The 15,274-nt window shown below is 50.7% G+C and overlaps 2 long non-coding RNA genes across 2 annotated transcripts; both read right to left on the bottom strand.

The window, feature by feature from the left end:
• Nucleotides 1-1,495: 1,495 nt before the first annotated feature.
• On the bottom strand, nt 1,496-3,153 carry LOC138918232 (uncharacterized). The gene is made up of 2 exons (XR_011427305.1): nt 2,954-3,153; nt 1,496-1,793 (listed from the first exon to the last, which is right to left on the bottom strand). It is a non-coding gene; the product is annotated as an uncharacterized lncRNA (long non-coding RNA).
• A 4,507-nt stretch (nt 3,154-7,660) lies between these two features.
• On the bottom strand, nt 7,661-11,001 carry LOC111768354 (uncharacterized). Its single transcript, XR_002800648.2, has 2 exons — nt 10,891-11,001; nt 7,661-9,641 (listed from the first exon to the last, which is right to left on the bottom strand). It is a non-coding gene; the product is annotated as an uncharacterized lncRNA (long non-coding RNA).
• Nucleotides 11,002-15,274: the final 4,273 nt, after the last annotated feature.

The raw sequence follows: 15,274 nt of genomic DNA, 5'->3' as shown, positions 1-15,274 counted from the left end.
AAGAGTGGCGAGAGTGGACAGCCTTTTCTTGTTCCTGTTCTCACAGGGACAGTGTTCAGTTTTTCCCCATTGAGTATGATGTTGGCTGTGGGTTTGTCATATACGGCCTTTATTATGTTGAGGTACTTTCCTTCTATCCCCATTTTATTGAGCGTATTTATCATAAATGGATGTTGGATCTTATCGAATGCTTTCTTTACGTCTATTGAGATGATCATGTGGTTTCTGTTCCTCATTTTTTTGATGTGGTGTATCACACTGGTTGATTTGCGGATGTTGAACCATCCCTGCGTCCCTGGTATAAATCCCACTTTATGTTGTCCTTGTCTGGCTTTCGTATCAGGGTGATGTTGGCCTCGTAGAACGTGTTAGGAAGTGAATAAGCCACACTTGTCATGATAGCCAGTGGTGACCGTGGAACCCTCTGCTGCTCTCCAAGTCCTGGGCTCATTTTTTTTATATGTGTGTATCTAGCTCTCTATTTCATTTTTATACAAACGATAGCGCACTATCACCTTGTTCTGCCCCTCGGAGTTTTTTTTTCAGTGTAACAAGAATCTCATCTTTCCATGTCTGTACGTAGGAAGCAACATCAACCACTTTTAATGGCTTGTGCATCAAGCACACTTTCTGCTCTAGGGAACTGCCACCAGTGGTGGAGCCCAGAGACTCTAGTCTCTTGTGTCCCCAGGCTGCTGTGTGAATTTTGGGGGGAGGGGGGTTGAGCAGATGGCAACTCAAACGTGGTGACTGAGGAGAGCTTAATGAAGGCGCAGTTCACAAAGGCATGGGCAGGAAAACGACCCAGCCAGGGAGTGCCGGGTGGCCAGGCCAGCACCGTCTAGTTTGCTCATTTTATCATGTCCAGAGGGGCAGTGTGACCTGCCCAAGGTGACACAGCAGGAGGCAAAGCCGTCAGAGAACCAGATGTCCTGACTCCCAGTCAGTATTCTGTCCACTGGGTTCATTTTGATTGTCAAAAAACGAAACAAGACCCCCCCAAAAAATCTTTGGTTATTTAAATTCTAGTCATGAGTCTAGGAAAGAGGTTTTAAATTAATCTTTTCCACAATCAAGACCAATTAGTCAATTCCTCTATTGTGAGTTTCCATAATTTTTCTATTTACCCAACTTGTGAATTGCTTTTTAAGTCATAACTTGCAAATTTATTCATGGCAAGTGAATAATAATAGGAAAAATTTAGTATCAGTTTAAGTGTCCCCAAATAGGATAACAGGCAAGTAAATGAGGATACGTCTGCCCAAAGGAAAACCATACATTTCTTAAATGGGTATTTCTGAAGAGTTTGCAACAGAGTGGAGAATGCTTAGCTGCAATGCCCTAAGAAAACTGTGATCTCCAATTTATTCAGAGTATCATCACAATTATGTTAATTCATGCATGCACTGAAACAAACAAAAAACCCTAAAACTTACATTAAAGAAAAATAAATACAGGAAAAAGATACACCAACACGTTACTGATAAGGATTCCATTTAGGTGGGTGAAATACGGGAGATTTTTATTTGCATCTTTCGACTTTTCCAGGTTTTCTACATCGATCATCTAATCCTTTCGTAACAATAACAGCATCAACTACAAGAATCACAATTCAAAATAAAAAAAGTCACCATGATCTTTGATGAGGGATGGATATCCAGAGCCATAAAGATGCCCACAACTTCTGACCCCGTCGTTTCTCTCCCAGGAATCTGTCCTGAGGAGACAATTCTGCTTTCAGAAAAAGCTCTTGGCAGGAAAACGTTTACTGCAGACAAAACGCCGGAAGACACCTAAATGCAAACAGTGGAGTAAAGATCACAGAAAATGTGGCTCAGCCACTCGATGCCACTGTGTACTCATTAAGACAGAAAATTATGACAAAAGCATGCACTGCAACATTAAATGGAAAACTCAGGTTTACAATTAAATGTAAAGTATGACTATAACAGGTTTAAAAAAATACCGTAGGTTTTGGAAAAAATACACGAGGAACATAAGCAGAATGAGCTCAGAGTGGAGTGGTGGGATCGTGAGTGAATTTTTTTCTGGATTTCCTAACACTTTCTGTAATGTACTTATCTTGCTTTTATAACTTAAAAAGCATCCTCCGGGGCTGTTTATCTGGGAAGTTGGTTCTAACCACCTGCCCTCTAAGCCTCAGTCCCCCGGGGAAGGCTGGTGGAGAACCAGCCGGATGTTGGCAGTGGAACAAGAAGGAAGTGTCCATCAGTGAGGGCCTGATGAGGCCTGAGTAACGAACTCCAGGGCTGACTCAGCCGTGAGTAGGTGAGAAGAAACTGCTGGGCCCAGCAGGGATTGAGGCCGGAATAGGGAGATAAGGAGCTCGGAGCACACAATTCAGCCACGATCAGTCAACAGACCGGTTCCAGGGGACAGACGTCAAACCCCTCGTCCCTGCAGGGCTGAGGAGAACTGTGGTGGTGGATGCCCAGGCTGAGGGTGGCAGCAGGCAGCCTGAAGAGGGGAAGCACCCAGGATAGGATGTGAGTTCTGAGCTGCCGATCCTTAACCAAGGAGGCTGGGATTGACCAGGGGGCCCCCAGGCCCCTTCTAGCTCCCAGTGTCTGGGATCTGTGCTGCCCTTTGTCCTGAAATTCTCTTCCTCATCCTCCAAGGTGTGGCCCAAATGCTGTCACCTCTGTGAGGCCTTCCTTCATTACCCCTGCCTGGGCTGCATGTCTGTGGTCTGTGTGTCCACAGCTCAGTACTTGAAAACCAGTTTAGAACTGACTTGTTCCATCTGAAAACAAACAGAATAAACATCTGATGGCTAAGGAGCACTTGGGATCTGCCAGATACTGTGCTCGGCTGCCTGTTGTCAAGAGGTGGGTTAGTCTGTCCTCTGACAACACGGTCTGTGTAATTCTGTCTGGTACTTATTACCGCATCGCAAACCATCCCAACACTTAGCGGCTAAAACAACCACCACCTTTATTTTACTCCTCTTTATGGTGACAGCTGGGACAGCCAGAGGCTGGGGCAGGAATCATCTGAAAGCTCGCTCACTCCCACGGCTGGTGGTTGGTCCTGGCTGTTGGCTAGGACCTCATGTGGGCCCATTGGCTGGAGCACCCACACATGGCCTCCCTCTCTGTGGCCTGGGCCCCTCAGAGGAGGGCGGCGGGGAGTGGGGGTGGGGAGAGAGCGCTAGAGAGGAGGAAGTTCGATTGCCTTTTATGACATAGCCTCAGGAGTCACACAGTGTCGTTCTGCTGTATTTTCCTGATGAGAATTGAGTTGCTAAGGGTCACCCATATGCAAAGGAAGGGGAATTGTTTTCCGCCGTTTGATGTGAGGAATGTCAGAGAACTTGCACCCGGTTTTCCCTACTGTGGCCTTCATTATTCCCCTCCTCCCTGTGCCTAGCACAGAGCCTTGAACAAAATATTAGCCAAAATTGTCAGTTGAGTTGAATTGCCTTTTGGTTTGGCATAGACCTGGGTCTGGAGGATAGCTTGGTGTGAACCCACTTTCTTCTACTTATGTCATTCAGAAACACAAAACTCTCAGAGAAGTAATTGATTTTGTGTCTCTGGCCGTCCACAGCTTGGGATTTGGGTAGGTCAAGGTAACTGTCTGTACTCTGTCCCCAGTGTCCCTGCCAAGCTTTCCCCCAGTGCTCCGTAACCTGGGGTCCTGTGGTTCAATCAGACAGGCGCCTGCACCGTCTCACGGTGGGGACAGCCCCGTTCTACCTCCTGGCCTTTGCTCAGTTGGTTCTCCCGGCCTGGGATGTCCTCTCCTCTTCTTTCCACTTCCCAAGTGCTCTCCAGCCTTCACGACCCACCTCGAGGAGCTTTCTCTCTCGGCCTTTCCCTCTCACCCCCAGCAACCCCTTCCCCACCATCGCCTCAGAAGAGAAGAGACTGGCAGACTTGTATCTCCAAAGCTGCAGCCCCGAGCCCTTAGGGAGCCCAGGGCAGCAAACAGTTGCCCTGGCACCAGGCGGGGGCAGTGGCTGAGCGAGGAAAGCTGGCGGCCAGCTGGACTGCAGGAAGGACCACAGCCAGCCGGTCTAGCCGAAGGGGGCAGCTCGTGCTTCAGTTGCCATCGGGGGAATTAAAGGATACCTCATCTCTTCTTTCCAGGGAAGCAGAAAGGTACGGATTTTCATGTGGGATTTCTTAATTTGTAAATGTTGATGATCAAAAGTTTAGAATGCAGCTAATTCCATGGGCACACCTGTCCCACGCCTGTTCACAACTTTGGACTGAAAAGATCTGGGGCAGAGAAAAGGAGTTTGGGGCGGGAGGGAGTTGAGGACCGCGGTGCTTCTTCTGGAGGTGAGAAAGGATTCCCGAGGCTGGGGCAGAGCTGCGGGTGGGCGTGTCAAGGATGGAAGGTCCAGAGGGGCCTCAAGGGTCCTCCATCCAGTGTGAGCCCCTGAACTTGAACTTCACACCAGGGTAAACGTCCAGCACCTGAGCAGAACGGGGCTTCCTTAGAAGCTGGGTTAAGTAACAGAAAAATAAAATCTTACTTCTGGCTCCCCTGGTGTGGGATGAGATTCCTATTCCAGAACCTTCAGTGGAGACTGGTTGGATGGGGGTCTCTGTCTCAAGTGGGTCCCTAGGAAACACGTTGGGCATAGATTTGTCTGCCAAATCCAGGCTTGCTGGAGAGGGCTCTTGGGATCAAGGCCTCTAGTGGAGTGAAGAGAGCAGGTTGTCCCCAGAGGGAGAGTTTGAACGTGATTCAGTTGTGACCAAGACCTCAGTCCATCCTATGGAGAGCTCTGGGTTCTTCCAAGGTCTTCTGAGTTGACCTAAATGGGGGCGAGGCTGTGGGGCCACAGTGACCAGTCATTGACTGCGAGTTGCCCTTGTGGACAGAACTTGACCTTGGCTAAGCGGGTTCTCTGCAGCTGAGGGCAAGTCCCGGAGGGGGACTCAGCCATGAGCCCTCAGGAGCTGGCGGTGCGAGTCTTCAGTGCTGGAGCCAGGAGGATGTATCTGGGCCGTGCACGTAGCGTCCACCGCCCCTTGCGCTGCTCGAATTCACTAGTTTCATAGGATAAGTTTTGGAAGCAGCTCCTCCAGATTCTGTTAGGCCTCTTTTCCTGGGGAATCTTACAGGGGGAAGGTTAGAGGGCTGATATTCAGCTGGTCTTGAGGGTGTAATTGATACTCACCATCCTCTTCTCCACCATCCATTCTCACGTCCCCTCACCCTGAGCTATCACCTCCACTGGCGGTGGCTTGGATGGTGGGGCGACTGAGACCCTTATCCCTGAAAGGTCTGTGCCCCTCATCACTATGCCCTTCTTGATCCATGTACCTGTTCATTTCTTGTCAAAATTGGGGACAGGAGAACGAAGAGATGCCCCTGTGGACCGCTTGGGTGCCAAATATATTCTTTCCTGCCCCCATCGTGTTTCAGCAGCTGGGCTTTTTCCAATGACCACAGTCCATGACCTAAGCTGAGAAGGTGACTCCTCTCCTTTCCTGCTGGCCTCTGGGCATGAGGAGCCCAAAGTGACCAGGCAGCAGCCGCAGCTTGGGGTTTAATGGAATCGTCACTGTGTCACTGGTGGAAGTGTTTTCTTTTCTGGAAACCAGGATTTCTAAACCTGCAGTGTGGGGATGGGACATGAAATTCTCCAACTGTGTTCCCAGAAGTGACAGTAAGTAGGGCCACTCTGGCTCTCCCTCTTTGGTTTCCAGAGTGTGTATTCTCTCTAATGGGGACACAGTACCATATGATGCCCATTGACTTAGGGTGCCAGGGTACGTAGTGACTCTTGGAGGATGACCCCCCATCCTCTCAGGGTACCCGCTCCATTAATTCTCTAATGTACTCTTTACATCGGAGGGGCTGTTCTGGCATGCCCCCACACCACTGGACCCCTGAATGCTTGCCCAGTCTGGTGGGTGCCTGAGCTGTCATAGGATTTATCTTCCACCCTCTGGAGTGCTTGTGTCTTATTAACGTCTCTATCACACTTGCAACTTCTCGATCCTCTGTTCCGATTACATGATCTCCTCAATGCAGCACACCAAGGGTGTTCTGAGGGATCTCCAGGTGAGGTAGGTCCCTTTGGACTATATTATGACAGAGGGCAGAAGAGGTAACAGAGCCCTTGGGCAGGCTCATCAATGTGTGCTGCTGTCCATCCCAAGTGAAATTGAATTCTTTCTGATAAGGATGGGGTGGGGGGAAGAAAAGAAACTGCATTTGCCAGCTTAACGGCTATCTACCACATATATGAGGTCTTGTTAATCTGCTCGAGCAAAGATAGGGCATTTGGCAACAGCCATCAGGCTACTACTTGGTGAAGTTTGAGGTGGTTCACTGTCTTCTTCCAGGACCCCTCTGCCTTTTGTAGGGGACTACCATCCTTGCATCTTTTAGGGTGTTAAGAGTGGCCCTAGTCTCTGCCATTCTCCTAGCGATGTGATACAGGTGGGAGTAGTTTCAGGGCCTTCTGTTTGGCCATTTCCACCATGGCAGCTCCCACCCCACAGGCTGAGGATCCAACGAGGATTTTACTCCCAAGTAAATGTATATCCATTCGCATTATATGTTTGGGGACTGGAGAAATGACCACCAATCAGCTCCAAGGATGGACCACAAGGACCCACTGTGAGCCAGACCTGGGCCAGGCATTCATTTGTTACCTCAGAGGTTGATATTAAGGTCAAGCAAGAAAACATAGGAGAGGATGATTTGTAACATGCAATCAGTGACCGTTACTTGTCACGTTGGAATCAGCCACCCTGGGTTAGCATCCTGGCACTGCCATTAATGAACTGTGTATCTTTGGGCAGGTTGCCACCCCTCTGAGCTTCAATTTGCTCACTTATAAGTCGGGTATAATGACATCTGCCTTGCAGAGCTGTCATCATGCAAACGAGCCACTATAAACCATGTGAGCGCCTGGCATAGTTCCACACACAGCTTTTCCTGAATGGAAGCTTTATTTTGCCAAGAACTCTTCCCTCTCAATGCCCAACTGCTGGGAGCTTCCCTGCCATTGGGACTGATGGAGCTTTGCCTGAGCCCCAAATCAGCTTTATGTGAGACCGTCACAGCCGGGCCTGCTGGGACTCACAGGTCCCCAGCTTCTAAATGCAGCGCCCCTTCTGGCCTGCATGTGCTTGAAATTTCACCATTAGAAAGCTACACTTTGCCTCTTTTCATCTCCAGGAAGCCCCTGTTTGGCCCTAACATCTCCCAATTTAGTGGCACGTCCTTTACGCTGTCCAAAGCACTTATCGGTCCTTCCAACACCCTTGGGAAGTAGATCAGATACTTGCCCAAAGTCATTTAGCCAGAAAAGGAGGAGCTGGGATTTGAACCCAACACTCCTGGGGAAGAGGGTCTCAGGTGGAGGCGGTCTGAATCGTTACCTCCAAGACTATGTTGTCCCTTTGTCTGGCAAAGTGCATCCTACCACTCCAGGTGAGGGACAAGCAGGTCAATCCATATCAATTAAAATTAAACACTAAAAGTATACCCTGTGTCTCGAGTGCCCTGTCTACACCCCATCTGCTCCAGAGCAGTGCTGGCCCGGAGAACTGTATGACAAGAGCCATATGTACGTTGAATAACTTGCCCACATTCACACATTTGTTCAGCAGCGGAGCCTGGAACAGAGCCCAGGCCACAGGATTTCGAGCCTGATCCCAAGCCCTTAACCACTAGACCACACTGCCATCCATGTAATCAACATTTTAGGAGATCTTTACAGAGTGAAGCATGGAGGGGGTGCCGCAGGCAAGGGGAACAGCCCACGCAAAGGCCCGGAGGGATGCAGCGGCTCTGTGTGTTCAGGGTAGCTGGAGCACAACGTGAGAGAGCTCATGGAGATGAGACGAGGGGCAGACCAGGATTGCCTGGGGAAGGCCCAGCTCACCCCCCGAGATGTTTCCAGTGATGCTTAGGGCACTGCCTCCAGCTGAGAACATCTCCCCAGGGAGTCTGAAGCTGGAACTTGGGGTTCATCTGAAAGTGCACTTCTTCACCCTGCCAGGCCTTGGGGAACAGTGTTCGAGTGTCCACCATCACCCCAGCTGCAGATAACACCAGGCTTCATTGCCAAGGGAGCAGGCAGCAGCGTTGCCTCCGGCCCTGTGTCCGGGACAGAACCAAGCACGCGGGTTGGAATCCTGGTACTGCCGTTAACGGCTGAGCTTCCAGGGCTGCCTCTTCTCCGGCACGTATGTGGTTCTAGCGGTAACCTGATAAGTGCGTCTGTGTTTCTGGGTTAAAAAAACAAACAAGTAGAAACACTTCCCAACCAGCCTAGACCGGGGAGGCAGAGAGGTGCAACCACAAGTGTGGCTTTGGAGGAACAGATCTGAGACAGTGCCAGCATCTGCCTGTGCCGTCCGCAGGGCTTGGGCCCGTCTCCTGACTTCCTGAATGCTCAGTTTCTCCAGATGTGAGTTGGCACCCAAAATAATCCTGTTGACATCTGGCTGTAAATGTAGGGGGCGCAGCCCAACACATAAGCACGTGTCCAATAACGGTAACTGCTGGCCTGACTCTTGGGAGGTGCTGACCAGGTCAGATCCTTCTGCAATCTCAGGTCAGATTCTTCCAGAACCTGAGCCAAGGATTTGGGCGCCAGGAATTTATTAAGGCAGTGTGTCCAGGAGAACCTAGAGGGGAGTGGGGAAAGCAGGAGAGGGAGGAGAAGAAGCCCCCCAGAGGAGGTTTCGGGTGAAGTGGCAGCCTCGGCCTGAGCCTGTGAGGAGCTCTGGGCTTGGCTCACCTGCAGGCAAAGGAGCTGCTGTTTCTCCTCCACATCAGTCAGTTATTGGCCACAGGCTGCTGGAGTCGGGTAGGGGATGGAGAGCTCCCGGGCACTTCCAGCTCTCCGTAAGGGTCAGAGTCACAGGGGTTAGCCCTAAGCAGCAAAGCATGCAGAAGCCAGGGGAAGGACGCCCAGAGCTGGTAAAAGGCCTGGGGGAGATCTGCATGAACTTGAGTTTCCTCACTTACCCTAAGGGCCTTCCTCGTGCTCAGGCCGCTGGAATCAGGGCCCATTGCCTTGCAGAGAATAAAGTTGACAAAACCTTGACTTTTGAGTTTGAAAGCCTGTGTCAGGTGTAAGACGGAAGATGTTTGGAAGGAAATGTGATCTAGTTTCTTCCCCCAAGGGAACTGGCTGGCCTCTGGGGAGGCCCCCTAGTCGCTGGATCTGACTCTAGGTTGGTGTTCTTTCCAGGGATGTAGGATCAAGCAGTGGCTTCCTCTACTGTTGGAGGCAGCTAGTGGTCCTCAAGGGTTAGATGCCTTGGCTAAGGGCACAGAGCTGCCAAGTAGAGCTGGGATTGGAACCTGTGACGACAGTGCTTATATTCATTATCTAATGCTGCGTTACAAAGCACCCCAAAACTTAGTGGTTTAAAATAAACATTTACTATCTCACAGTTTCTGTGGGTCAGGAATCTGGGAGCAGCTTAGTTCGGTGGTTCTAGCTCGGAGTCTCTCGTGAGGTTGTGCTCAAGCTGTTGGCCAGGGCTACAGTCATCTGAAGGCTCCATCAGGGCTGGGGGATCCAATAGCAACCAGGCTCACTCACACTGCTGGCGACTGGAGGCCTCAGTTCCTTGCCATTGGGCTTTTCACAGGGCTGCTTGAGTGGAGCCGGATATGGCGGCTGGCTTCCCCTGGGGCAAGCAGCCCAAGAGAGAAAGCAAAGAGGAAGCTATAATGCCTTTCATGTCCCAATCTTGGGCATCACACACCATCATTCTGCCAATTCTTGTTTGTTAGGAGCAAGTCATTAAGTATTCCCATATTTCAGAGAAAGGGAAGCATTTTTTAAAGGGAGAAGTATCAAAGAATTTAGGGACATGTCGTAAAGCTACCACCATGCAGTACAGCTGTTCCCCGCCGGCTGCTCACAGCCATGGTAGTGGGGAAAGGGGGGCTACTCTCCCAGGGTCCAACTCGGCATGCGGTTTCCAAGTGTAAGGAAGTTTTAAATCAGTTCTCCCATTTTAGAATTCACAAGAATTCCTCGAGAATTATAGATTCTTGGGTCCCTCCCTCCAGAAATTCCAAGTCTATAGATCTAGGTTTGAGGTCAGCAGTTTGCATTTTTGCAGCCTCCATGGTTGATTTTAAAACTGCGCACGGAAAACCACTTGGCATATTTTGTAAGATTTTCCATGAATGCTTCTGCCCATGCTCATTGAAAGCTCTCTCCAGGTGACAATTAATTAGAGTCCAGTAGTCAAGGTGTCAAAACTAGGAGTAAGTTTGGTTTCTTTTTTCCCCCTCAATACATTTTTTTTTTAAAGATTGTCACCTGAGCTAACATCTGTTGCCAATCTTCCTTTTTTCTTTTCTTCTTCTTCTTCGTCTCCCCAAAACACCCCAGTACATAATTAGTTGTATATTCTAGTTGTAGGTCCTTCTAGTTCTGCTATGTAGGACGCTGCCTCAGCATGGCCTGAAAAGTGGTGCTAGGTCTGTGCCTGGGATACAAACCTGCAAAACCCTAGGACGCCAAAGCGGAGCATGCGAAATTAACCACTTGGCCATGGGGCCAGCCCCAACACTTTTTCTCTTAAAGCCTCTCTCTGTGTTAGAAAAAATTTACTAGGAGTGTAGGTTCCTGAGAAGATATGGTATAATTCTTTTATTTGATGAGAGCAGCATAAGTCACTTTTCCCCTTGCCTGCTAGGAGACTCAGAGCAAGATTTTCTGTAAGTTGTAGTGCTCTTTCTAAATCAGGATTTCTGATACAAGAAACTCCTGCCTCCTGCCAAGCAAACACACATGGGCTTCATTCCAAGGCTATTGTTGTTTCATTCCTGGCCTTAATAGTAGTTTGTCTCTTTGTTTCTTATTGTAAACAGCAGCCTCCAGTCCTTTCAGAAGTATGCAGAGTAAAACCAGTAGTCACTTACCCGATGCCTGAGAACTGGAGGTGCTTCCCAGGGGCCGGGATAATCTGTCTGTGCTTCTGTGGGAGGGTTAAAGTAGAGGATAAAGCCACAGAGAGGGTGTGGGCCTCCGCAGAACAGCAAGCCGAGCGCCACCCTTAAAGGCAGAGCTGGGTGGGTCCCAGCTCGAGGGTGGCAAGTGGATGGTGTAACCAGTGTGTTGGGAATGGGTGTTGGCTGATTCTGATCCCGAGCAGGCCGGGCGAGTCGGCAGGGAAGGCATGTCCTGACTCATCCATGTCTCGGTTTCTCTTAGGGTGGAGGGCTGCCCCCAGGGGCTGGGGAATCTGGAAAGAAAAAGAAAAAGACAATGAAGCTTAATATGAAGCCCGTGGGAACAGGAGTCCCAGCCTGTGACAAGGGCTCCTGGCCTCTCTCATTCCAACATTCCACCACCAGCCGTTTATGGAGGACCTATGAAGTGTAACCCTGCACTAGGGGCTGGATTTGGGGCCATTAGGATATCTGCCACGCCAGAGACTCAGGCCACCAACTTCTTATTCTTGGACCTGCCTTGGAGGACATCTGCCTGAAGCTGAGAGAATCAGGCGTCCTGCCTCCCGTTTTCCCGGGGATTTCCAGCTCCGGCTCTTCAGCCTCAGCTAGGTGACGTGGGGCAGGTACCTGAGCCACTGCCTCTATAGAATGAGCGCGTGAGGTTGGGGTGGAAAGCAGGGGACCCTGAGCTGAACGTCTTCCCTCCTGTGTGCTGGCATCGGTTCCTCCTCCCCTGGCAGTGTGAGGGCTGGACGTGCATATGAAAGCCTAGTGGGAACAGAAGCCTTGCCTGGGCATCTCTCCACGTGCCCAGCCCTGGGCTGCTGGCTCAGGCCGCCCCCAGAATGGGTTCACCAGCAGGTGCAGGGCCAGAGGGACCCCACCTGCCTTGGAGCCAAGAGCATCTGTGTTGCATCCCCGCTCCTGCCCTTCATCAAGAAGCCCTAGAGCCAGCATTCTCACCAGCCCTATGGACGGGGACTTTTCCCTTTAAATGGAGCGCCAGTCCTAAGTGGCCTGGGGAGGCAGAAGCTCGGTTCTGAGCAGGTTCATTCGGTCCATCTTTCTGAGGGGCCCCAAATGGGGATTCACCTGCTGAAAGAAGAAACAACCCCAAACCCTAGGATTCCAAATGTGACACACAAGTGATGAAACTCTAAGTGGGTTTTTACGCCCAAACCAAAGGTGCCAGAAGTTACTGCTGACAAAACCAAGGCCTGGCCAGCTGGCTCGGGTGGGCAGGGGGACAGGACAAATTCTGGCCCCTCGTAGCTGGAAGACTGTGGGCAAGTCACTGGCTATGTTGGGAGCTTCAAGCCCTCCCAGTAACATAGGGAAAATTCTGTCTCCCGTAGAGTTGTCCCAAGGATTCAGGGACACAGGTGTGGGTGTACCGGGTGCCAGTACAGGGCTCTCACTGGGATTAGCTCTCCTCTGCCTTCCAGGAAAATGAAGAGCAGGATCTTGGGACTCCATTCTCGAGGGGGGATAAAGAGCTGTTTTGGGCTCTGCTAGATATATTTTGGGAAATTAAGTCATAGACTCACAAGCACTCTTCAAAATGTACCACTTCAGAACATGGTAGCATCAAAGGATCCCTAATCTACAATGTTGGCATTTTCCCAGACACTGGTCCAGCCCTGGAGGGCAGACAATTTCCTGTCCTTATTTAAAGAGTGAACTGCACTTGGTGGGCCTCCGTAGAAATAACTCCCAGTCTGTCATTACTGCTGAGCATAAAAGGCGTTAATTACCTGACGCCCGATGCCCACGGGGCTGCTAAGTGCTGTCCTCGCTGTACAGGGCAGGGAATAGAGGGAAGTGTGAAGAGGCTTGTCGGGGTCTTCCAGGAGGAGACAGAGCCCCAGGGAGGCCCTCGCTGGGGCTGGCCTGGTTTTCCTGGGACCTCGGTTAACAAGCCCACTTCAAAATGAGGGATTGCAGCTGGAAGAATGACCTGAGCTGCAAAACTTTGGCTTCCACATTGTTCTAGGCCCTCTTCCCTCTCAAATGAGTGCACCGAACAACCTTTTGTCTTAATAATACGAACATATTCTTACTTTCCTAGTCACTAGCAGAGGAAAAAATGCACCTTTGCTGGGAAATTGTGATGGCAGGCCTGGTACAGGGAGGGAAGCTGGTGTGAGAAGCAGTGGGGAGGGCTGGGGAGCACGAAGGAAGGGAGGAGTGGGGTGTGCAAGGCCCCCCCTCCCCGTGAAGTGACCTTTCTGTTTCATTCCTCCAACTCGAGCAAGATCTGCGGGAATCGTGACGTGCTGGGAGTAGGGTGGGGGGAGGGGAGTCTTTTGTGGAAGCTGGCGTACGGCCACAGCCTGGGTATGAGAGGATGTGAGGACAAGACACAGTTGGCAGGATGGATGAGTGCACTGCTGACCCCTGGCCAGTCTCTGCCCTCACAGTGCCCCTGTCTTGAGGAAGACAAGCTCGTAACTTGACCGCAGTCCCCAGATGCAGGCTGCTTTGGTGGCTCCGAGGCTGGATGATCTTCCATGGAGACATCCATTATGTCTTGCCCTTGCAAGGAAAGAAGAAAGAAAAGGCCCTTTCCCCGTTGCCCTCTCCCCAAATGCCTGGGTCTGCGCTCTATGGGTCAGGCCAGGGTTGAAGGTGGCTGCAGGAGCCGGGCAAGGAACCGTGGATGACAGCCAGGAAGGAGAGAACTGGAAGGAGGGTTGTCCTGGGCATCAGCTGGGCCCCAGGTTGCAAGATCTGATTTTTCAAGAGTAGCTGGACATTTAGACGAAATCATGGGACATAAAAATGTTGGTAACGCATTAAAAAAATGGTAGAAACATTTTTTTGCCAAACAATACCCCATTGGTGTCCATGAACAGATGAATGGAGAGCAAAGTGATATATCCACACAATGAAATAGTACCCAGCTATAAAAAGGAATGAAGTACTGCTACACGCTACAATAGGGACAAACCTCGAAAACACGATGCTAAGTGAGAGAAGCCAGAGGTAAAAGGTCACATATGGTGTGAGTCCATTATATGAAATGCCCAGAATAGGCACATCCATAGAGACAGAAAGCAGACTGGTGGGGTGCCATGGGCTGGGGGCTGGAGGAATGGGGAGTGACTGCTTACTGGTTCCTAGAATTTTCTTTTAAGGTGACGGAAATTTCTTCTAGGGTTTTGGAACTAGATGGAGATGGAGGTCGCACAACATTGTAAGTGTACTCCATACCACTAGTTCATTCTTAAATGGTTAATTTTGCTATGTGAATTTCGCCTCAAAAAACCCCCAAAGAAAAAGCCAATAACCATCTGCCTCCATCGCACACACATGCGCACACACACACAGAAGCACCCTGTTAGCAGCCTCTCTCTGCTTCAGGGGTCCAGGTGGTGAGGGGCCTCACTCAGGCCTTCCTTTCCATCAAGGAAAGAACACAGTGGTGTCCTGAAGGGCAGGGGCCTGTGGAAGCTGGAGGACAATAGGGGAGTGGCCTTAGCTGACCCAGGGGAGCAGGGCAACTGGAGCCTGGGCATGAAGCACAGACGGCTCAAGCACAGCAAGGGTTCCCAGGCAGGGTTGCCCATGGAGACACTGTGTGATGGGCATCCATGGTCACGGGGAGCAGCGCTACCAGGTCAAAAGTGGCGAGAAGCACTTGACAGCAGCCTCGAGTAGCAGAAGGAGCCACAGTAACGTCGGTGTCCAGCAGGGACAAAGACTGGCCCTCTCCTGTTTTCCCAGCACTGCACACACCCTGGAGTTTTGGTAGAATCCAAAGGAGGTGTGGAGATGACTGACACGGCACACCCTTCAGGTGAGGGCACTTAGAGTCACATTTAATTTGACTTAGAAAAACAAAGACACGTGGTGCCAGTTCCAGAGAACCAGACAAAGAGCCCTGGGAAGCAGAGTCTATGGGGAAGAAGGCAGGGCAGGTATAGCTGGCCAAACATTTTTGGTGACAAGTGACAGAAAACTCAAGTAAACTGGTTTCAGGAAGGTGGGTATGGGCGTGAGTGCAGGGAATAACTGGCTCAAATAACATGAGGGTCCCGGGGTGTGCCCCTGGGGGCACTTTCATCAGGGCTTGATCACCACCAGGACCCATCTTTTTATTTTTCCTTCCCTTCATATTTGCTCCTTTCCCACACAAGCTCTCTCCTGGGATCACCAGAAGACGGCAACAGCCTCCCACATCTCTCAGCTCCAAGTCTGATAGCAGCTTCTGACTCAGCCAGAGCTGCCCGGAGTCTCAGCGTGTGCAGTCCCTGCGCCATCTTGGTGGTCAGTGGAGCGTAGCACTCACACCCACACCGCAGTCCCAGAGCGGGGTCGGGCTCAGCCTTCCTCCAACAGTTGCGCCAGA

Source organism: Equus caballus, chromosome 16, assembly GCF_041296265.1.
Source record: "Equus caballus isolate H_3958 breed thoroughbred chromosome 16, TB-T2T, whole genome shotgun sequence".
NCBI classification, from domain to species: domain Eukaryota; kingdom Metazoa; phylum Chordata; class Mammalia; order Perissodactyla; family Equidae; genus Equus; species Equus caballus.
The sequence above is the reverse complement of the archived record's forward strand: the minus strand, read 5'-3'. Positions and strand labels throughout refer to the sequence as shown.